Source organism: Rhipicephalus microplus, unplaced genomic scaffold (assembly GCF_043290135.1).
Source record: "Rhipicephalus microplus isolate Deutch F79 unplaced genomic scaffold, USDA_Rmic scaffold_12, whole genome shotgun sequence".
Lineage (NCBI taxonomy): Eukaryota > Metazoa > Arthropoda > Arachnida > Ixodida > Ixodidae > Rhipicephalus > Rhipicephalus microplus.
In genome coordinates, this window is record NW_027464585.1 from 5,951,000 (window position 1) to 5,975,790 (window position 24,791).

Consider the following 24,791-nt stretch of genomic DNA (forward strand, 5'->3'; position numbering starts at 1 on the left):
AACTAGAGACTCCTCAACTAAAAACTCCACAACTAGAAACTCCGCAACTAGAAACTCCGCAACTAGAAACTTCACAGCTAGAAACTCCACAACTTGAGACTTCGCAACTAAAGAACTCGGCAACTAGAAATTCAAACACTAGAAACTCCACAACTAGAAACTCCACAACTACTGGCTCCGCAACTAGAAACTCCACAACCAGAAACTCCGCAACTAGAAACTCACTCCGCCACTAGAGACTCCACAACTTGAAATTCCACAACTAGAAACTCCACAACTAGAAACTTCACAACTAGAAATTCCACAACTAGAGACTCAACAACTAGAGACTCAACAACTAGAGACTCCTCAACTAAAAGCTCCACAACTAGAAACTCCGTAACTAGAAATTCCACAACTAGAAACTCCACAACTACAGACTCCGCGACTAGAAAACTCCGCAACTAGAAACTCCAACCCTAGAGACTCCACAACTTGAAAGCCCACAACTAGATACTCCACAACTACAAACTCCACAACTAGAAACTCCACAACTAGAAACTCCACAATTTGAAGCTCCGCAACTAGAAACTCCGCCACTAGAAACTCCACAACTAGAAAACTCCGCAACTAGAAATTCTGCAACTAGAAACTCCGCCACTAGAATCTCCACAACTAGAAACTCCACAACTTGAGACTTCGCAACTAGAAACTCCACAACTAGAAACTCCACAACTAGAAACTCCGATACTAGAAACTCCGCAACTATAAACTCCACAGCCAGAAACTCCACAACTAGAAACTCCACATCTAGAAACTCCGCAACAAGAAACTCCGCAACTAGAAACTCCACACCTAGAACTTCCACAACTAGAGACTCAACAACTAGAGACTCCTCAACTAAAAGCTCCACAACTAAAAACTCCATAACTAGAAACTCCGTAACTAGAAACTCGAAAACTAGAAACTCCACAACTAGAAACTCCACACCTATGAATTCCACAACTTGAAACTCCACAACTAAAACTTCACAACTAGAAACTCCACAACTACAAACTCTGCAACAAGAAACTCCGCAACTAGAAACTCTGCAACTAGAAACTCCGCAACTAGAATCTCCACAGCTAGAAACTCCACAACTATAAACTCCACAACTAGAAACTCCACAAATAGAGACTCCAAAACTAGAGACTGCACAATTAGAGACTCCGCAACTAGAAACTCCACAGCTAGCAACTCCGCAACTAGAAACTCCACAACTAGCGACTCCGCAACTACAAACTCGACAACTTGAAACTTTGCAACTCGAAACTGTGGAACTAGAAAATCCACAACTATAAATTCAAGTAGAAACTCCCCAACTAGAAACTTTGCAACTAGAAATTCCGCAACTAGAAAATCCACAATTAGAAACTTCACAACTAGAAACACCCCAACAAGAAACTCCACAACTAGAAACTCCACAATTAGGAACTCTGCAACTAGAAAATCTACAACTACAAACTCGAAAAATAAAAACTACAAATAGAAACTCTACAACTAGAATCTCCACAACTAGAAACTCCACAAGCAGACACTCCACAACTAGAAACTCCACAACTAGAGACTCCACAACTAGAGAATCCACAGCTAAAAACTCCACAACTAGAAACTCCGGATCTAGAAACTCAACAACTAGAAATTCCACAGCTAGAAACTCCACAACTTGAGACTTCGCAACTAAAGAACTCGGGCACTAGAAACTCAACAACTAGAAACTCCACAACTAGAAACTCCGCAACTAGAAACTCCGCAACTAGAAACTCTGCAACTAGAAACTCCGCAACTAGAAACTCCACAGCTAGAAACTCCACAACTTGAAACACCAAAACTAGATACTCCACAACTACAAATTCCACAACTAGAAACTCCGCCACTAGAAGCTCCGCAACTAGAAACTCCGCAGCTAGAAACTCCACGACTTGAGACTTCGCAACTAGAAACTCGGCAACTAGATACTCAACAACTAGAAACTCCACAACTAGAAACTCCACAGCCAAAAACTCCATAACTTGAAACCCAACAAATAGCTACTCCACAACTACAGACTCCACGACTAGAAACTCCACAACTAGAAACTCCACAACTAGAAACTCTACAAGTAAACACTCCACAACTAGAAACTCCACAACTAGAGACCCCACAACTAGAGACTCCTCAACTAAAAACTCCACAACTAGAAACTCCGCAACTAGAAACTCCGCAACTAGAAACTTCACAGCTAGAAACTCCACAACTTGAGACTTCGCAACTAAAGAATTCGGCAACTAGAAATTCAAACACTAGAAACTCCACAACTAGAAACTCCACAACTACTGGCTCCGCAACTAGAAACTCCAAAAACAGAAACTCCGCAACTAGAAACTCACTCCGCCACCAGAGACTCCACAACTTGAAATTCCACAACTAGAAACTCCACAACTAGAAACTCCACAACTAGAAATTCCACATCTAGAGACTCAACAACTAGAAACTCCACAACTTGAAAGCCCACAACTAGATACTCCACAACTACAAACTCCACAACTAGAAACTCCACAACTAGAAACTCCACTCTTGAAGCTCCGCAACTAGAAACTCCGCAACTAGAAACTCCACAACTAGAAAACTCCACAACTAGAAACTCAACAACTTGAGACTTCGCAACTAGAAACTCCACAACTAGAAACTCCACAACTAGAGACTCCACAACTAGAAACTCGAAAACTAGAAACTCAACAACTAAAAACCTCACAACTAGAAACTTCACAACTAGAAACTCCGCAACTAGAAACTCCACAGCCAGAAAATCCACAACTAGAAACTCCGCAACAAGAAACTCAGCAAATAGAAACTCCACAACTAGAAACTCCACAACTAGAAACTCCACAGCCAGAGACTCCACAGCTAGAGACTGCACAACTAGAGACTCCGCAACTTGAAACTCCACAGCTAGAAACTCCACAACTAGAAACTCCACAACCAGAGACTCCAAAACCAGAGACTGCACAACTAGAGACTCAGCAAATAGAAACTCCACAACTAGAAACTCCACAGCCAGAGACTCCACAGCTAGAGACTGCACAACTAGAGACTCCGCAACTTGAAACTCCACAGCTAGAAACTCCACAACTAGAAACTCCACAACCAGAGACTCCAAAACCAGAGACTGCACAACTAGAGACTCCGCAACTAGAAACTCCACAGCTAGAAACTCCGCAACTAGAAACTCCACAACTAGAGACTCCGCAACTAGAAACTCGACAACTTAAAACTCTGCAACTAGAAAATCCGCAACTATAAACTCAAGTAGAAACTCCACAACTAAAAACTCCACAACTAGAAACTCCACAACTACAAACTCCACAACTTAAAACTCCGCAACTAGAAACTCCGCAACTAGAAACTCCACAACTAGAAAACTCCGAAACTAGAAACCCTGCAACTAGAAACTCCACAGCTAGAAACTCCACAACTAGAAACTCCACAAGTAGACACTCCACAACTAGAAACTCCACAACTAGAGCTCCACAACTCAACTAAAAGCTCCACAACTAGAAACTCCACAACTAGAAACTCCACAACTAGAAACTCCGTAATTAGAAACCCGAAAACTAGAAACCCCACAACTAGAAACTCCACACCTATAAATTCCACAACTTTAAACTCCACAACTAAAACTCCACAACAAGAAACTCCACAACTAGAAACTCTGCAACTAGAAACTCCGCAAGTAGAATCTCCACAGTTAGAAATTCCACAACTATAAACTCCACAACCAAAAACTCCACAACCAGAGACTCCAAAACTAGAGACTGCACAATTAGAGACTCCGCAACTAGATACTCCAAAACTAGGAACTCTGCAACTAGAAAATCTACAACTACAAACTCGAAAACTTAAAACAACAAATAGAAACTCCACAACTAGAAACTCAACAAGTAGACACTCCACAACTAGAAAGTCCACAACTAGAGACTCCACAACTAAAAAATTCACAACTAGAAACTCCGCAACTAGAAACTCCACAACTAGAAACTCCACACCTATGAATTCCACAACTTGAAACTCCACAACTAAAACTTCACAACTAGAAACTCCACAACTAGAAACTCTGCAACAAGAAACTCCGCAACTAGAAACTCTGCAACTAGAAACTCAGCTACTAGAATCTTCACAGCTAGAAACTCCACATCTATAAACTCCACAACTAGAAACTCCACAACTAGAGACTCCAAAACTAGAGACTGCACAATTAGAGACTCCGCAGCTAGAAACTCCACAGCTAGCAACTCCGCAACTAGAAACTCCACAACTAGCGACTCCGCAACTACAAACTCGACAACTTGAAACTTTGCAACTCGAAACTGTGGAACTAGAAAATCCGCAGCTATAAACTCAAGTAGAAACTCCCCAACTAGAAACTTCGCAACTAGAAATTCCGCAACTAGAAAATCCACAATTAGAAACTTCACAACTAGAAACTCCCCAACAAGAAACTCCACAACTAGAAACTCCACAACTAGGAACTCTGCAATTAGAAAATCTACAACTACAAACTCGAAAAATAAAAACTACAAATAGAAACTCCACAACTAGAAACTCCACAACTAGAAACTCCACAAGTAGACACTCCACAACTAGAAACTCCACAACTAGAGACTCCACAACTAGAGACACCACAGCTAAAAACTCCACAACTAGAAACTCCGCAACTAGAAACTCTACAACTAGAAATTCCACAGCTAGAAACTCCACAACTTGACACTTCGCAACTCTAGAACTCGGCGACTAGAAACTCAACAACTAGAAACTCCACAACTAGAAACTCCGCAACTAGAAACTCTGCAACTAGAAACTCCGCAACTAGAAACTCCACAGCTAGAAACTCCACAACTTGAAACACCAAATCTAGATACTCCACAACTACAAATTCCACAACTAGAAACTCCGCCACTAGAAGCTCCGCAACTAGAAACTCCGCAGCTAGAAACTCCACGACTTGAGACTTCGCAACTAGAAACTCGGCAACTAGAAACTCAACAACTAGAGACTCCACAACTAGAGACTCCTCAACTAAAAACTCTGCAACTAGAAACTCCGCAACTAGAAACTCCGCAACTAGAAACTTCACAGCTAGAAACTCCACAACTTGAGACTTCGCAACTAAAGAACTCGGCAACTAGAAATTCAAACACTAGAAACTCCACAACTAGAAACTCCACAACTAGAAACTCCACAACTACTGGCTCCGCAACTAGAAACTCCACAACCAGAAACTCCGTAACTAGAAACTCACTCCGCCACTAGAGACTCCACAACTTGAAATTCCACAACTTGAAACTCCACAACTAGAAACTCCACAACTAGAAATTCCACAACTAGAGACTCAACAACTAGAGACTCCTCAACTAAAAGCTCCACAACTAGAAACTCCGTAACTAGAAATTCCACAACTAGAAACTCCACAATACAGACTCCGCGACTAGAAAACTCCGCAACTAGAAACTCCACAACTAGAAACTCCACAACTTGAAAGCCCACAACTAGAAACTCCACAACTTGAAGCTCCGCAACTAGAAACTCGGCCACTAGAAACTCCACAACTAGAAAACTCCGCAACTAGAAACTCTGCAACTAGAAATTCCGCCACTAGAAACTCCACAACTAGAAACTCCACAACTTGAGACTTCGCAACTAGAAACTCTACAACTAGAAACTCCACAACTAGAAACTCCGATACTAGAAACTCCGCAACTATAAACTCCACAGCCAGAAACTCCACAACTAGAAACTCCACATCTAGAAACTCCGCAACAAGAAACTCCGCAACTAGAAACTCCACACCTAGAACTTCCACAACTAGAGACTCAACAACTAGAGACTCCTCAACTAAAAGCTCCACAACTAAAAACTCCACAACTAGAAACTCCGTAACTAGAAACTCGAAAACTAGAAACTCCACAACTAGAAACTCCACACCTATGAATTCCACAACTTGAAACTCCACAACTAAAACTTCACAACTAGAAACTCCACAACTACAAACTCTGCAACAAGAAACTCCGCAACTAGAAACTCTGCAACTAGAAACTCCGCAACTAGAATCTCCACAGCTAGAAACTCCACAACTATAAACTCCACAACTAGAAACTCCTCAAAAAGAGACTCCAAAACTAGAGACTGCACAATTAGAGACTTCGCAACTAGAAACTCCACAGCTAGCAACTCCGCAACTAGAAACTCCACAACTAGCGACTCCGCAACTACAAACTCGACAACTTGAAACTTTGCAACTCGAAACTGTGGAACTAGAAAATCCACAACTATAAATTCAAGTAGAAACTCCCCAACTAGAAACTTCGCAACTAGAAATTCCGCAACTAGAAAATCCACAATTAGAAACTTCACAACTAGAAACACCCCAACAAGAAACTCCACAACTAGAAACTCCACATTTAGGAACTCTGCAACTAGAAAATCTACAACTACGAACTCGAAAAATAAAAACTACAAATAGAAACTCTACAACTAGAATCTCCACAACTAGAAACTCCACAAGTAGACACTCCACAACTAGAAACTCCACAACTAGAGACTCCACAACTAGAGACTCCACAGCTAAAAACTCCACAACTAGAAAACTCCGCAACTAGAAACTCTGCATCTAGAAACTCCGCAACTAGAAACTCCACAGCTAGAAACACCACAAATGGAAACTCCACAAGTAGATACTCCACAACTAGAAACTGCACAACTACGAACCCCACAACTACGAACCCCACAACTAGAAACTCCACAACTAGAAACTCAACAACTTGAGACTTCGCAACTAGAAACTCCACAACTAGAAACTCCACAACTAGAGACTCCACAACTAGAAACTCGAAAACTAGAAACTCAACAACTAAAAACCTCACAACTAGAAACTCCACAACTAGAAACTCCGCAACTAGAAACTCCACAGCCAGAAAATCCACAACTAGAAACTCCGCAACAAGAAACTCAGCAAATAGAAACTCCACAACTAGAAACTCCACAACTAGAAACTCCACAGCCAGAGACTCCACAGCTAGAGACTGCACAACTAGAGACTCCGCAACTTGAAACTCCACAGCTAGAAACTCCACAACTAGAAACTCCACAACCAGAGACTCCAAAACCAGAGACTGCACAACTAGAGACTCAGCAAATAGAAACTCCACAACTAGAAACTCCACAGCCAGAGACTCCACAGCTAGAGACTGCACAACTAGAGACTCCGCAACTTGAAACTCCACAGCTAGAAACTCCACAACTAGAAACTCCACAACCAGAGACTCCAAAACCAGAGACTGCACAACTAGACTCCGCAACTAGAAACTCCACAGCTAGAAACTCCGCAACTAGAAACTCCACAACTAGAGACTCCGCAACTAGAAACTCGACAACATAAAACTCTGCAACTAGAAAATCCGCAACTATAAACTCAAGTAGAAACTCCACAACTAAAAACTCCACAACTAGAAACTCCACAACTAGAAACTCCACAACTTGAAACTCCGCAACTAGAAACTCCGCAACTGGAAACTCCACAACTAGAAAACTCCGAAACTAGAAACCCTGCAACTAGAAACTCCACAGCTAGAAACTCCACAACTAGAAACTCCACAAGTAGACACTCCACAACTAGAAACTCCACAACTAGATCTCCACAACTCAACTAAAAGCTCCACAACTAGAAACTCCACAACTAGAAACTCCACAACTAGAAACTCCGTAATTAGAAACCCGAAAACTAGAAACTCCACAACTAGAAAGTCAACACCTATAAATTCCACAACTTTAAACTCCACAACTAAAACTCCACAACAAGAAACTCCACAACTAGAAACTCTGCAACTAGAAACTCCGCAAGTAGAATCTCCACAGTTAGAAATTCCACAACTATAAACTCCACAACCAGAAACTCCACAACTAGATACTCCAAAACTAGGAACTCTGCAACTAGAAAATCTACAACTACAAACTCGAAAACTAAAAACAACAAATAGAAACTCCACAACTAGAAACTCAACAAGTAGACACTCCACAACTAGAAAGTCCACAACTAGAGACTCCACAACTAAAAAATTCACAACTAGAAACTCCGCAACTAGAAACTCCGCAACTAGAAACTCCACAGCTAGAAACTCTACAACTTGAGACTTCGCAACTAAAGAACTCGGCAACTACAAACTCCACAACTAGAAACTCCAAAACTAGAAACACCGCAACTAAAAACTCTGCAAGCAGAAATTCCACAGCTAGAAAATCCACAACTAGAAACTCTGCAACTAGAAACTCCGCAAATAGAAACTCCACAGATAGAAAATCAACAACAAGAAACTCCACAACTAGAGACTCCACAACTAAAACTGCACAACTAGAAACTCCGCAACTAGAAACTCCGCAACTAGAAACTCCACAGCTAGAAACTCTACAACTTGAGACTTCGCAACTAAAGAACTCGGCAACTAGAAACTCAACAACTAGAATCTCCACAACTAGAAACACCGCAACTAAAAACTCTGCAACCAGAAATTCCACAGCTAGAAAATCCACAACTAGAAACTCTGCAGCTAGAAACTCCGCAAATAGAAACTCCACAGCTAGAAAATTAACAACTAGAAAATTAACAACTAGAAACTCCACAACTAGAAACTCCACAACTTGAAAGTCCACAACTAGATACTCCACAACTACAAACTCCACAACTAGAAACTCCACAACGAGAAACTCCACAACTTGAAGCTCCACAACTAGAAACTCCGCAACTAGAAACTCCACAACTAGAAAACTCCGGAACTAGAAACTCTGCAACTAGAAACTCCGCAACTAGAAACTCCACAACTTGAAACACCACAACTATATACTCCACAACTACAAAATCCACAACTAGAAACTCCGCTACTAGAAACTCCGCAACTAGAAACTCCACAGCTAGAAACTCCACGACTTGAGATTTCGCAACTAGAAACTCGGCAACTAGAAACTCAACTACTAAAAACTCAACAACTGGAAACTCCACAACTAGAAACTCCGCAACTTTAAACCCAACAAATAGATACTCCACAACTACAGACTCCAGAACTAGAAACTCCACAACCAGAAACTCCACAACTAAATACTCCGCAACTGGAAACTCCACAGCTAGAATGTCCACAACTAGAAACTCCACAACTTGAAACTCCGCAACTAGAAACTCCGCCACTAGAATCTCCACAACTAGAAAACTCCGCTACTAGAAACTCTGCAACTAGAAACTCCGCGACGAAAAACTCCACAGCTAGAAACTCCACAACTCGAAACTCCCCAACTAGAGACTCCACAACTAGAAACTCCACAACTAGAGACCCCACAACTAGAGACTCCTCAACGAAAAACTCCACAACTAGAAACTCCGCAACTAGAAACTCCGCAACTAGAAAATCCACAATTAGAAACTTCACAACTAGAAACTCCCCAACAAGAAACTCCACAACTGGAAACGCCACAACTAGGAACTCTGCAATTAGAAAATCTACAACTACAAACTCGAAAAATAAAAACTACAAATAGAAACTCCACAACTAGAAACTCCACAACTAGAAACTCCACAAGTAGACACTCCACAACTAGAAATTCCACAGCTAGAAACTCCACAACTTGAGACTTCGCAACTAAAGAACTCGGCGACTAGAAACTCAACAACTAGAAACTCCACAACTAGAAACTCCGCAACTAGAAACTCTGCAACTAGAAACTCCGCAACTAGAAACTCCACAGCTAGAAACTCCACAACTTGAGATTTCGCAACTAGAAACTCGACAACTGGAAACTCAACTACTAGAAACTCAACAACTAGAAACTCCACAACTTGAAACCCAACAAATAGATACTCCACAACTACAGACTCCAGAACTAGAAACTCCACAACCAGAAACTCCGCAACTAAAAACTCCGCAACTAGAAACTCCACAGCTAGAAAATCCACAACTAGAAACTCCACAACTTGAAACTCCGCTACTAGAAACTCCGCCACTAGAATCTCCACAACTAGAAATCTCCGCTACTAGAAACTCTGCAACTAGTAACTCCGCAACGCAAAACTCCACAGCTAGAAACTCCCCAACTGGAAACTCCCCAACTAGAGACTCCACAACTAGAACTGCACAACTACGAACCCCACAACTACGAACCCCACAACTAGAAACTCCACAACTAGAAACTCCTCAACTAGAAACTCCACAACTTGAGACTTCGCAACTAGAAACTCTACAACTAGAAACTCCACAACTAGAAACTCCACAACTAGAAACTCCGATACTAGAAACTCCGCAACTATAAACTCCACAGCCAGAAACTCCACAACTAGAAACTCCACATCTAGAAACTGCGCAACTAGAAACTCCACAACTAGAACTTCCACAACTAGAGACTCAACAACTAGAGACTTCTCTTATAAAAGCTCCACAACTAAAAACTCCACAACTAGAAACTGCGTATCTAGAAACTCGAAAACTAGAAACTCCACAACTAGAAACTCCACACCTATGAATTCCACAACTTGAAACTCCACAACTAAAACTTCACAACTAGAAACTCCACAACTAGAAACTCTGCAACAAGAAACTCCGCAACTAGAAACTCTGCAACTAGAAACTCCGCAACTAGAATCTCCACAGCTAGAAACTCCACAACTATAAACTCCACAACCAGAAACTCCACAACTAGAGACTCCAAAACTAGGAACTCTGCAACTAGAAAATCTACAACTACAAATTCGAAAACTAAAAACTACAAATAGAAACTCCACAACTAGAAACTCCACAAGTAGACACTCCACAACTAGAAACTCCACAACTAGAGACTCCACAACTAAAAAATCCACAACTAGAAACTTCGCAACTAGAAACTCCGCAACTAGAAACTCCACAGCTAGAAACTCCACAACTTGAGACTTCGCAACTAAAGAACTCGGCAACTAGAAACTCAACAACTAGAAACTCCACAACTAGAAACACCGCAACTAAAAACTCTGCAAGGAGAAATTCCACAGCTAGAAAATCCACAACTAGAAACTCTGCAACTAGAAACTCCGCAATTAGAAACTCCACAGATAGAAACTCCGCAACTAGAAACTCCACAACTAGAAAACTCCGGAACTAGAAACTCTGCAACTAGAAACTCCGCAACTAGAAACTCCACAACTTGAAACACCACAACTATATACTCCGCAACTACAAAATCCACAACTAGAAACTCCGCAACTAGAAACTCCGCAACTAGAAACTCCGCAACTAGAAACTCCACAGCTAGAAACTCCACGACTTGAGATTTCGCAACTAGAAACTCGGCAACTGGAAACTCAACTACTAGAAACTCAACAACTAGAAACTCCACAACTAGAAACTCCACAACTTGAAACTCCACAGCTAGAAAATCCACAACTAGAAACTCCACAACTACTGACTCTGCAACTAGAAACTCCACAACCAGAAACTCCGCAACTGGAAACTCACTCCGCAACTAGAGACTCCACAACTAGAAATTCCACAACTAGAAACTCCACAACTACAGACTCCGCAACTAGAAAACTCCGCAACTAGAAACTCCACAACTAGAAACTCCACGACTTGAAACTCCGCAACTAGAAACTCCACAACTACGAACCCCACAACTACGAACCCCACAACTAGAAACTCCACAACTAGAGACTCCACAACTAGAAACTCGACAACTAGAAACCCCACAACTACGAACCTCACAACAAGAAACTCCACAACTAGAAACTCCCAAACTAGAAACTCCACAGCCAGAAACTCCACAACTAGAAACTCCACAACTAGAAACTCCGCAACAAGAAACCCTGCAACTAGAAACTCCGCAACTAGAATCTCCACAGTTAGAAATTCCACAACTAAAAACTCCACAGCCAGAAACTCCACAACTAGAGACTCCAAAACTAGAGACTGCACAATTAGAGACTCCGGAACTAGATACTCCAAAACTAGGAACTCTGCAACTAGAAAATCTACAACTACAAATTCGAAAACTACAAACTACAAATAGAAACTCCACAACTAGAAACTCCGCAACTAGAAACTCCACAGCTAGAAACTCTACAACTTGAGACTTCGCAACTAAAGAACTCGGCAACTAGAAACTCAACAACTAGAAACTCCACAACTAGAAACACCGCAACTAAAAACTCTGCAAGGAGAAATTCCACAGCTAGAAAATCCACAACTAGAAACTCTGCAACTAGAAACTCCGCAATTAGAAACTCCACAGACAGAAACTCCGCAACTAGAAACTCCACAACTAGAAAACTCCGGAACTAGAAACTCTGCAACTAGACACTCCGCAACTAGAAACTCCACAACTTGAAACACCACAACGAGAAACTCCACAACTTGAAGCTCCACAGCTAGAAACTCAGCCACTAGAAACTCCACAACTAGAAAACTCCGGAACTAGAAACTCTGCAACTAGAAACTCCGCAACTAGAAACTCCACAACTTGAAACACCACAACTATATACTCCACAACTTGAGATTTCGCAACTAGAAACTCGGCAACTACAAACTCAACTACTAGAAACTCAACAACTAGAAACTCCACAACTAGAAACTCCACAACTTGAAACCCAACAAATAGATACTAAACAACTACAGACTCCAGAACTAGAAACTCCACAACCAGAAACTCCGCAACTAAAAACTCCGCAACTAGAAACTCCACAGCTAGAAAATCCATAACTAGAAGCTCCACAACTTGAAACTCTGCAACTAGAAACTCCGCCACTAGAACCTCCACAACTAGAAAACTCCGCTACTAGAAACTCTGCAACTAGAAACTCCGCGACGAAAAACTCCACAGCTAGAAACTCCACAACTGGAAACTCCCCAACTAGAGACTCCACAACTAGAAACTCCACAACTACGAACTCCACAACTACGAACCCCACAACTAGAAAATCCGTAACTAGAAACTCCACAGCTAGAAAATCCACAACTAGAAACTCCACAACTAGAAACTCCACAACTACAGACTCCGCAACTAGAAAACTCCGCAACTAGAAACTCCACAACTTGAAACACCACAACTATATACCCCACAACTACAAAATCCACAACTAGAAACTCCGCAACTAGAAACTCCCTAACTAGAAGCTCTGCAACTAGAATCTCCACAGCTAGAAACTCCACGACTTTAGACTTCGCAACTAGAAACTCGACAACTAGAAACTCAACTACTAGAAACTCCACAACTAGAAACTCCACAACTAGAAACTCCGCCACTAGAAACTCCACAACTAGAAACTCCACAACGAGAAACTCCACAACTTAATTTCCGCAACTAGAAACTGCGCCACTAGAATCTCCACAACTAGAAAACTCCGCAACTAGAAACTCTGCAACTAGAAACTCCGGAACTAGAAACTTCACAACTAGAACTTCCACAACTAGAGACTCAACAACTAGAGACTCAACAACTAGAGACTCCTCAACTAAAAGCTCCACAACTAGAAACTCCACTACTAGAAACTCCGTAACTAGAAACCCGGAAACCAGAAACGCCACAACTAGAAACTCCACACCTATAAATTCCACAACTTGAAACTCCACAACCAGAAACTCCACGACTTGAAACTCCGTAACTAGAAACTCCGCAACTAGAAACTCCACAACTAGAAAACTCCGCAACTAGAAACCCTGCAACTAGAAACTCCACAACTAGAAACTCCACAACTTCAAACTCCGCAACTAGAAACTCCACAACCACAGACTCCACAACTAGAGACTGCACAACTAGAGACTCCGCCACTAGAATCTCCACAGGTAGAAACTCCGTAACTAGAAACTCTACAACTAGAGACTCCGCAACTAGAAACTCCACAACTGGAAACTCTGCAACTAAACACTCCACAACTAGAAATTCCACAACTAGAGACTCAACAACTAGAGACTGCTCAACTAAAAGCTCCACAACTAGAAACTCCGTAACTAGAAATTCCACAACTAGAAACTCCACAACTACAGACTCCGCAACTAGAAAACTCCGCAACTAGAAACTCCACAACTAGAAACTCCACAACTTGCAAGCCCACAACTAGACACTCCACAACTACAAACTCCACAACTAGAAACTCCACAACTAGAAACTCCACAACTTGAAGCTCCACAACTAGAAACTCCGCAACTAGAAACTCCACAACTAGAAAACTCCGCAACTAGAAACTCTGCAACTAGAAACTCCGCCACTAGAAACTCCACAACCTGAAACACCACAACTATATACTCCACAACTACAAATTCCACAACTAGAAACTCCGCAACTAGAAACTCCGCAACTAGAAGCTCCGCAACTAGAAACTCCACAGCTAAAAACTCCACGACATGAGACTTCGCAACTAGAAACTCGGCAACTTGAAACTCAACTACTAGAAACTCCACAACTAGAAACTCCACTACTAGAAACTTCACAACGAGAAACTCCGCAACTAGAAACTCCGCAACTACGAACCCCACAACTACGAACCCCACAACTAGAAGCTCCACAACTATAAACTCCACAACTAGAAACTCCACAACTTGAGACTTCACAACGAGAAACTCTGCAACTAGAAACACAACAACTACGAACCCCACAACTACGAACCCCACAACTAGAAGCTCCACAACTAGAAACTCAACAACTAGAAACTCCACAACTTGAGACTTCGCAACTAGAAACTCCACAACTAGAAACTCCACAACTAGAGACTCCACAACTAGAAACTCGACAACTAGAAACTCCACAACTACGAACCTCAGAACTAGAAACTCTAAAACTAGAAACTCCGCAACTAGAAACTCCACAACTAGAACTTCCACAACTAGAAACTCAACAACTAGAGATTCCTCAACTAAAAGCTCCACAACTAGAAACTCCACAACTAGAAACTCCACACCTATAAATTCCACAACTTTAAACTTCACAACTAAAACTCCACAACTAGAAACTCCACAACTAGAAACTCTGCAACTAGAAACTCCGCAACTAGAATCTCCACAGTTAGAAATTCCACAACTATAAACTCCACAACCAGAAACTCCACAACTAGAGACTCCAAAACTAGAGACTGCACAATTAGAGACTCCGCAACTAGATACTCCAAAACTAGGAACTTTGCAACTAGAAAATCTACAACTACAAACTCGAAAACTAAAAACTACAAATAGAAACTCCACAACTAGAAACTCCACAAGTAGACACTCCACAACTAGAAACTCCACAACTAGAGACTCCACAACTAAAAATCCACAACTAGAAACTCCGCAACTAGAAACTCCGCAACTAGAAACTCCACAGCTAGAAACTCTACAACTTGAGACTTCGCAACTAAAGAACTCGGCAACTAGAAACTCAACAACTAGAAACTCCACAACTAGAAACACCGCAACTAAAAACTCTGCAAGCAGAAATTCCACAGCTAGAAAATCCACAACTAGAAACTCTGCAACTATAAACTCCGCAAATAGAAACTCCACAGCTAGAAAATTAACAACTAGAAACTCCACAACTAGAAACTCCACAACTTGAAAGTCCACAACTAGATACTCCACAACTACAAACTCCACAACTAGAAACTCCACAACGAGAAACTCCACAACTTGAAGCTCCACAGCTAGAAACTCCGCCACTAGAAACTCCACAACTAGAAAACTCCGGAACTAGAAACTCTGCAACTAGAAACTCCGCAACTAGAAACTCCACAACTTGAAACACCACAACTATATACTCCACAACTACAAAATCAACAACTAGAAACTCCGCAACTAGAAACTCCGCAACTAGAAACTCCGCAACTAGAAACTCCACAGCTAGAAACTCCACGACTTGAGATTTCGCAACTAGAAACTCGGCAACTACAAACTCAACTACTAGAAACTCAACAACTAGAAACTCCACAACTAGAAACTCCACAACTTGAAACCCAACAAATAGATACTAAACAACTACAGACTCCAGAACTAGAAACTCCACAACCAGAAACTCCGCAACTAAAAACTCCGCAACTAGAAACTCCACAGCTAGAAAATCCACAACTAGAAGCTCCACAACTTGAAACTCTGCAACTAGAAACTCCGCCACTAGAACCTCCACAACTAGAAAACTCCGCTACTAGAAACTCTGCAACTAGAAACTCCGCGACGAAAAACTCCACAGCTAGAAACTCCACAACTGGAAACTCCCCAACTAGAGACTCCACAACTAGAAACTCCACAACTACGAACTCCACAACTACGAACCCCACAACTAGAAAATCCGCAACTAGAAACTCCACAGCTAGAAAATCCACAACTAGAAACTCCACAACTAGAAACTCCACAACTACAGACTCCGCAACTAGAAAACTCCGCAACTAGAAACTCCACAACTTGAAACACCACAACTATATACCCCACAACTACAAAATCCACAACTAGAAACTCCGCAACTAGAAACTCCCTAACTAGAAGCTCTGCAACTAGAAACTCCACAGCTAGAAACTCCACGACTTTAGACTTCGCAACTAGAAACTCGACAACTAGAAACTCAACTACTAGAAACTCCACAACTAGAAACTCCACAACTAGAAACTCCGCCACTAGAAACTCCACAACTAGAAACTCCACAACGAGAAACTCCACAACCTAATTTCCGCAACTAGAAACTCCGCCACTAGAATCTCCACAACTAGAAAACTCCGCAACTAGAAACTCTGCAACTAGAAACTCCGGAACTAGAAACTTCACAACTAGAACTTCCACAACTAGAGACTCAACAACTAGAGACTCAACAACTAGAGACTCCTCAACTAAAAGCTCCACAACTAGAAACTCCACTACTAGAAACTCCGTAACTAGAAACCCGGAAACCAGAAACTCCACAACTAGAAACTCCACACCTATAAATTCCACAACTTGAAACTCCACAACCAGAAACTCCACAACTTGAAACTCCGCAACTACAAACTCCACAACTAGAAAACTCCGCAACTAGAAACCCTGCAACTAGAAACTCCACAGCTAAAAACTCCACAACTTCAAACTCCGCAACTAGAAACTCCACAACTACAGACTCCACAACTAGAGACTGCACAACTAGAGACTCCGCCACTAGAATCTCCACAGCTAGAAACTCCGTAACTAGAAACTCTACAACTAGAGACTCCGCAACTAGAAACTCCACAACTGGAAACTCTGCAACTAAACACTCCACAACTAGAAATTCCACAACTAGAGACTCAACAACTAGAGACTCCTCAACTAAAAGCTCCACAACTAGAAACTCCGTAACTAGAAACTCCACAACTAGAAACTCCACAACTTGCAAGCCCACAACTAGACACTCCACAACTACAAACTCCACAACTAGAAACTCCACAACTAGAAACTCCACAACTTGAAGCTCCACAACTAGAAACTCCGCAACTAGAAACTCCACAACTAGAAAACTCCGCAACTAGAAACTCTGCAACTAGAAACTCCGCCACTGGAAACTCCACAACCTGAAACACCACAACTATATACTCCACAACTACAAATTCCACAACTAGAAACTCCGCAACTAGAAACTCCGCAACTAGAAGCTCCGCAACTAGAAACTCCACAGCTAAAAACTCCACGACTTGAGACTTCGCAACTAGAAACTCGGCAACTTGAAACTCAACTACTAGAAACTCCACAACTAGAAACTCCACAACTAGAAACTTCACAACGGGAAACTCCGCAACTAGAAACTTCGCAACTACGAACCCCACAACTACTAACCCCACAACTAGAAGCTCCACAACTATAAACTCCACAACTAGAGACTCCACAACTTGAGACTTCACAACGAGAAACTCCGCAACTAGAAACTCAACGACTACGAACCCCACAACTACGAACCCCACAACTAGAAGCTCCACAACTAGAAACTCCACAACTAGAAACTCCACAACTTGAGACTTCGCAACTAGAAACTCCACAACTAGAAACTCCACAACTAGAGACTCCACAACTAGAAACTCGACAACTAGAAACTCCACAACTACGAACCTCACAACTAGAAACTCTAAAACTAGAAACTCCGCAACTAGAAATCCACAGCCAGAAACTCCGCAACTAGAAACTCCACAACTAGAACTTCCACAACTAGAAACTCAACAACTAGAGATTCCTCAACTAAAAGCTCCACAACTAGAAACTCCACAACTAGAAACTCCACAACTAGAAACTCCGTAACTAGAAACCCGAAAACTAGAAACTCCACAACTAAAACTCCACAACTAGAAACTCCACAACTAGAAACTCTGCAACTAGAAACTCCGCAACTAGAATCTCCACAGTTAGAAATTCCACAACTATAAACTCCACAACCAGAAACTCCACAACTAGAGACTCCAAAACTAGAGACTGCACAATTAGAGACTCCGCAACTAGATACTCCAAAACTAGAGACTGCACAATTAGAGACTCCGCAACTAGATACTCCAAAACTAGGAACTTTGCAACTAGAAAATCTACAACTACAAACTCGAAAACTAAAAACTACAAATAGAAACTCCACAACTAGAAACTCCACAAGTAGACACTCCACAACTAGAAACTCCACAACTAGAGACTCCACAACTAAAAAATCCACAACTAGAAACTCCGCAACTAGAAACTCCGCAACTAGAAACTCCACAGCTAGAAACTCTACAACTTGAGACTTCGCAACTAAAGAACTCGGCAACTAGAAACTCAACAACTAGAAACTCCACAACTAGAAACACCGCAACTAAAAACACTGCAAGCAGAAATTCCACAGCTAGAAAATCCACAACTAGAAACTCTGCAACTATAAACTCCGCAAATAGAAACTCCACAGCTAGAAAATTAACAACTAGAAACTCCACAACTAGAAACTCCACAACTTGAAAGTCCACAACTAGATACTCCACAACTACAAACTCCACAACTAGAAACTCCACAACGAGAAACTCCACAACTTGAAGCTCCACAGCTAGGAACTCCGCCACTAGAAACTCCACAACTAGAAAACTCCGGAACTAGAAACTCTGCAACTAGAAACTCCGCAACTAGAAACTCCACAACTTGAAACACCACAACTATATACTCCACAACTACAAAATCCACAACTAGAAACTCCGCAACTAGAAACTCCGCAACTAGAAACTCCGCAACTAGAAACTCCACAGCTAGAAACTCCACGACTTGAGATTTCGCAACTAGAAACTCGGCAACTACAAACTCAACTACTAGAAACTCAACAACTAGAAACTCCACAACTAGAAACTCCACAACTTGAAACCCAACAAATAGATACTAAACAACTACAGACTCCAGAACTAGAAACTCCACAACCAGAAACTCCGCAACTAAAAACTCCGCAACTAGAAACTCCACAGCTAGAAAATCCACAACTAGAAACTCCACAACTTGAAACTCCCTAACTAGAAACTCCGCCACTAGAACCTCCACAACTAGAAAACTCCGCTACTAGAAACTCCGCGACGAAAAACTCCACAGCTAGAAACTCCACAACTGGAAACTCCCCAACTAGAGACTCCACAACTAGAAACTCCACAACTACGAACCCCACAACTAGAAACTCCACAACTGGAAACTCCCCAACTAGAGGCTCCACAACTAGAAACTCCACAACTACGAACTCCACAACTACGAACCCCACAACTAGAAACTCCGCAACTAGAAACTCCACAGCTAGAAAACTAGAAACTCCGCAACTGGAAACTCCACAGCCAGAAACTCCGCAACTAGAAACTCCACAACTAGAACTTCCACAACTAGAAACTCAACAACTAGAGATTCCTCAACTAAAAGCTCCACAACTAGAAACTCCGCAACTAGAAACTCCGCAACTAGAAACTCCGCAACTAGAAACTCCACAGCTAGAAACTCCACGACTTGAGATTTCGCAACTAGAAACTCGGCAACTACAAACTCAACTACTAGAAACTCAACAACTAGAAACACCACAACTTGAAACCCAACAAATAGATACTAAACAACTACAGACTCCAGAACTAGAAACTCCACAACCAGAAACTCCACAACTAAAAACTCCGCAACTATAAACTCCACAGCTAGAAAATCCACAACTAGAAGCTCCACAACTTGAAACTCTGCAACTAGAAACTCCGCCACTAGAACCTCCACAACTAGAAAACTCCGCTACTAGAAACTCTGCAACTAGAAACTCCGCGACGAAAAACTCCACAGCTAGAAACTCCACAACTGGAAACCCCCAACTAGAGACTCCACAACTAGAAACTCCACAACTACGAACTCCACAACTACGAACCCCACAACTAGAAAATCCACAACTAGAAACTCCACAGCTAGAAAATCCACAACTAGAAACTCCACAACTAGAAACTCCACAACTACAGACTCCGCAACTAGAAAACTCCGCAACTAGAAACTCCACAACTTGAAACACCACAACTATATACCCCACAACTACAAAATCCACAACTAGAAACTCCGCAACTAGAAACTCCCTAACTAGAAGCTCTGCAACTAGAAACTCCACAGCTAGAAACTCCACGACTTTAGACTTCGCAACTAGAAACTCGACAACTAGAAACTCAACTACTAGAAACTCCACAACTAGAAACTCCACAACTAGAAACTCCGCCACTAGAAACTCCACAACTAGAAACTCCACAACGAGAAACTCCACAACTTAATTTCCGCAACTAGAAACTCCGCCACTAGAATCTCCACAACTAGAAAACTCCGCAACTAGAAACTCTGCAACTAGAAACTCCGGAACTAGAAACTTCACAACTAGAACTTCCACAAATAGAGACTCAACAACTAGAGACTCAACAACTAGAGACTCCTCAACTAAAAGCTCCACAACTAGAAACTCCACTACTAGAAACTCCGTAACTAGAAACCCGGAAACCAGAAACTCCACAACTAGAAACTCCACACCTATAAATTCCACAACTTGAAACTCCACAACCAGAAACTCCACAAATTGAAACTCCGCAACTAGAAACTCCGCAACTAGAAACTCCACAACTAGAAAACTCCGCAACTAGAAACCCTGCAACTAGAAACTCCACAGCTAGAAACTCCACAACTTCAAACTCCGCAACTAGAAACTCCACATTTACAGACTCCACAACTAGAGACTGCACAACTAGAGACTCCGCCACTAGAATCTCCACAGCTAGAAACTCCGTAACTAGAAACTCTACAACTAGAGACTCCGCAACTAGAAACTCCACAACTGGAAACTCTGCAACTAAACACTCCACAACTAGAAATTCCACAACTAGAGACTCAACAACTAGAGACTCCTCAACTAAAAGCTCCACAACTAGAAACTCCGTAACTAGAAATTCCACAACTAGAAACTCCACAACTACAGACTCCGCAACTAGAAAACTCCGCAACTAGAAACTCCACAACTAGAAACTCCACAACTTGCAAGCCCACAACTAGACACTCCACAACTACAAACTCCACAACTAGAAACTCCACAAATAGAAACTCCACAACTTGAAGCTCCACAACTAGAAACTCCGCAACTAGAAACTCCACAACTAGAAAACTCCGCAACTAGAAACTCCGCCACTAGAAACTCCACAACCTGAAACACCACAACTATATACTCCACAACTACAAATTCCACAACTAGAAACTCCGCAACTAGAAACTCCGCAATTAGAAGCTCCGCAACTAGAAACTCCACAGCTAAATACTCCACGACTTGAGACTTCGCAACTAGAAACTCGGCAACTTGAAACTCAACTACTAGAAACTCCACAACTAGAAACTCCACAACTAGAAACTTCACAACGAGAAACTCCGCAACTAGAAACTCCGCAACTACGAACCCCACAACTACGAACCCCACAACTAGAAGCTCCACAACTATAAACTCCACAACTAGAAACTCCACAACTTGAGACTTCACAACGAGAAACTCCGCAACTAGAAACTCAACAACTACGAACCCCACAACTACGAACCCCACAACTAGAAGCTCCACAACTAGAAACTCCACAACTAGAAACTCCACAACTTGAGACTTCGCAACTAGAAACTCCACAACTAGAAACTCCACAACTAGAGACTCCACAACTAGAAACTCGACAACTAGAAACTCCACAACTACGAACCTCACAACTAGAAACTCTAAAACTAGAAACTCCACAACTAGAAACTCCACAGCCAGAAACTCCGCAACTAGAAACTCCACAACTAGAACTTCCACAACTAGAAACTCAACAACTAGAGATTCCTCAACTAAAAGCTCCACAACTAGAAACTCCACAACTAGAAACTCCACAACTAGAAACTCCGTAACTAGAAACCCGAAAACTTTAAACTCCACAACTAAAACTCCACAACTAGAAACTCCACAACTAGAAACTCTGCAACTAGAAACTCCGCAACTAGAATCTCCACAGTTAGAAATTCCACAACTATAAACTCCACAACCAGAAACTCCACAACTAGAGACTCCAAAACTAGAGACTGCACAATTAGAGACTCCGCAACTAGATACTCCAAAACTAGGAACTTTGCAACTAGAAAATCTACAACTACAAACTCGAAAACTAAAAACTACAAATAGAAACTCCACAACTAGAAACTCCACAAGTAGACACTCCACAACTAGAAACTCCACAACTAGAGACTCCACAACTAAAAAATCCACAACTAGAAACTCCGCAACTAGAAACTCCGCAACTAGAAACTCCACAGCTAGAAACTCTACAACTTGAGACTTCGCAACTAAAGAACTCGGCAACTAGAAACTCAACAACTAGAAACTCCACAACTAGAAACACCGCAACTAAAAACTCTGCAAGCAGAAATTCCACAGCTAGAAAATCCACAACTAGAAACTCTGCAACTATAAACTCCGCAAATAGAAACTCCACAGCTAGAAAATTAACAACTAGAAACTCCACAACTAGAAACTCCACAACTTGAAAGTCCACAACTAGATACTCCACAACTACAAACTCCACAACTAGAAACTCCACAACGAGAAACTCCACAACTTGAAGCTCCACAGCTAGGAACTCCGCCACTAGAAACTCCACAACTAGAAAACTCCGGAACTAGAAACTCTGCAACTAGAAACTCCGCAACTAGAAACTCCCCAACTTGAAACACCACAACTATATACTCCACAACTACAAAATCCACAACTAGAAACTCCGCAACTAGAAACTCCGCAACTAGAAACTCCGCAACTAGAAACTCCACAGCTAGAAACTCCACGACTTCAGATTTCACAACTAGAAACTCGGAACCTAGAAACTCAACTACTAGAAACTCAACAACTAGAAACTCCACAACTAGAAACTCCACAACTTGAAACCCAACAAATAGATACTAAACAACTACAGACTCCAGAACTAGAAACTCCACAACCAGAAACTCCGCAACTAAAAACTCCGCAACTAGAAACTCCACAGCTAGAAAATCCACAACTAGAAACTCCACAACTTGAAACTCCGCAACTAGAAACTCCGCCACTAGAACCTCCACAACTAGAAAACTCCGCTACTAGAAACTCCGCGACGAGAAACTCCACAGCTAGAAACTCCACAACTGGAAACTCCCCAACTAGAGACTCCACAACTAGAAACTCCACAACTACGAACCCCACAACTAGAAACTCCACAACTGGAAACTCCCCAACTAGAGGCTCCACAACTAGAAACTCCACAACTACGAACTCCACAACTACGAACCCACCAACTAGAAACTCCGCAACTAGAAACTCCACAGCTAGAAAACTAGAAACTCCGCAACTGGAAACTCCACAGCCAGAAACTCCGCAACTAGAAACTCCACAACTAGAACTTCCACAACTAGAAACTCAACAACTAGAGATTCCTCAACTAAAAGCTCCACAACTAGAAACTCCACAACTAGAAACTCCGTAACTAGAAACCCGAAAACTAGAAACTCCAACACTAGAAACTCCACACCTCTAAATTCCACAACTTTAAACTCCACAACTAAAACTCCACAACTAGAAACTCCACAACTAGAAACTCTGCAACTAGAAACTCCGCAACTAGAATCTCCACAGTTAGAAATTCCACAACTATAAACTCCACAACCAGAAACTCCACAACTAGAGACTCCAAAACTAGAGACTGCACAATTAGAGACTCCGCAACTAGATACTCCATAACTAGGAACTTTGCAACTAGAAAATCTACAACTACAAACTCGAAAACTAAAAACTACAAATAGAAACTCCACAACTAGAAACTCCACAAGTAGACACTCCACAACTAGAAACTCCACAACTAGAGACTCCACAACTAAAAAATCCACAACTAGAAACTCCGCAACTAGAAACTCCGCAACTAGAAACTCCACAGCTAGAAACTCTACAACTTGAGACTTCGCAACTAAAGAACTCGGCAACTAGAAACTCAACAACTAGAAACTCCACAACTAGAAACACCGCAACTAAAAACTCTGCAAGCAGAAATTCCACAGCTAGAAAATCCACAACTAGAAACTCTGCAACTATAAACTCCGCAAATAGAAACTCCGCAGCTAGAAAATTAACAACTAGAAACTCCACAACTAGAAACTCCACAACTTGAAAGTCCACAACTAGAAACTCCACAACGAGAAACTCCACAGCTAGGAACTCCGCCACTAGAAACTCCACAACTAGAAAACTCCGGAACTAGAAACTCTGCAACTAGAAACTCCGCAACTAGAAACTCCCCAACTTGAAACACCACAACTATATAC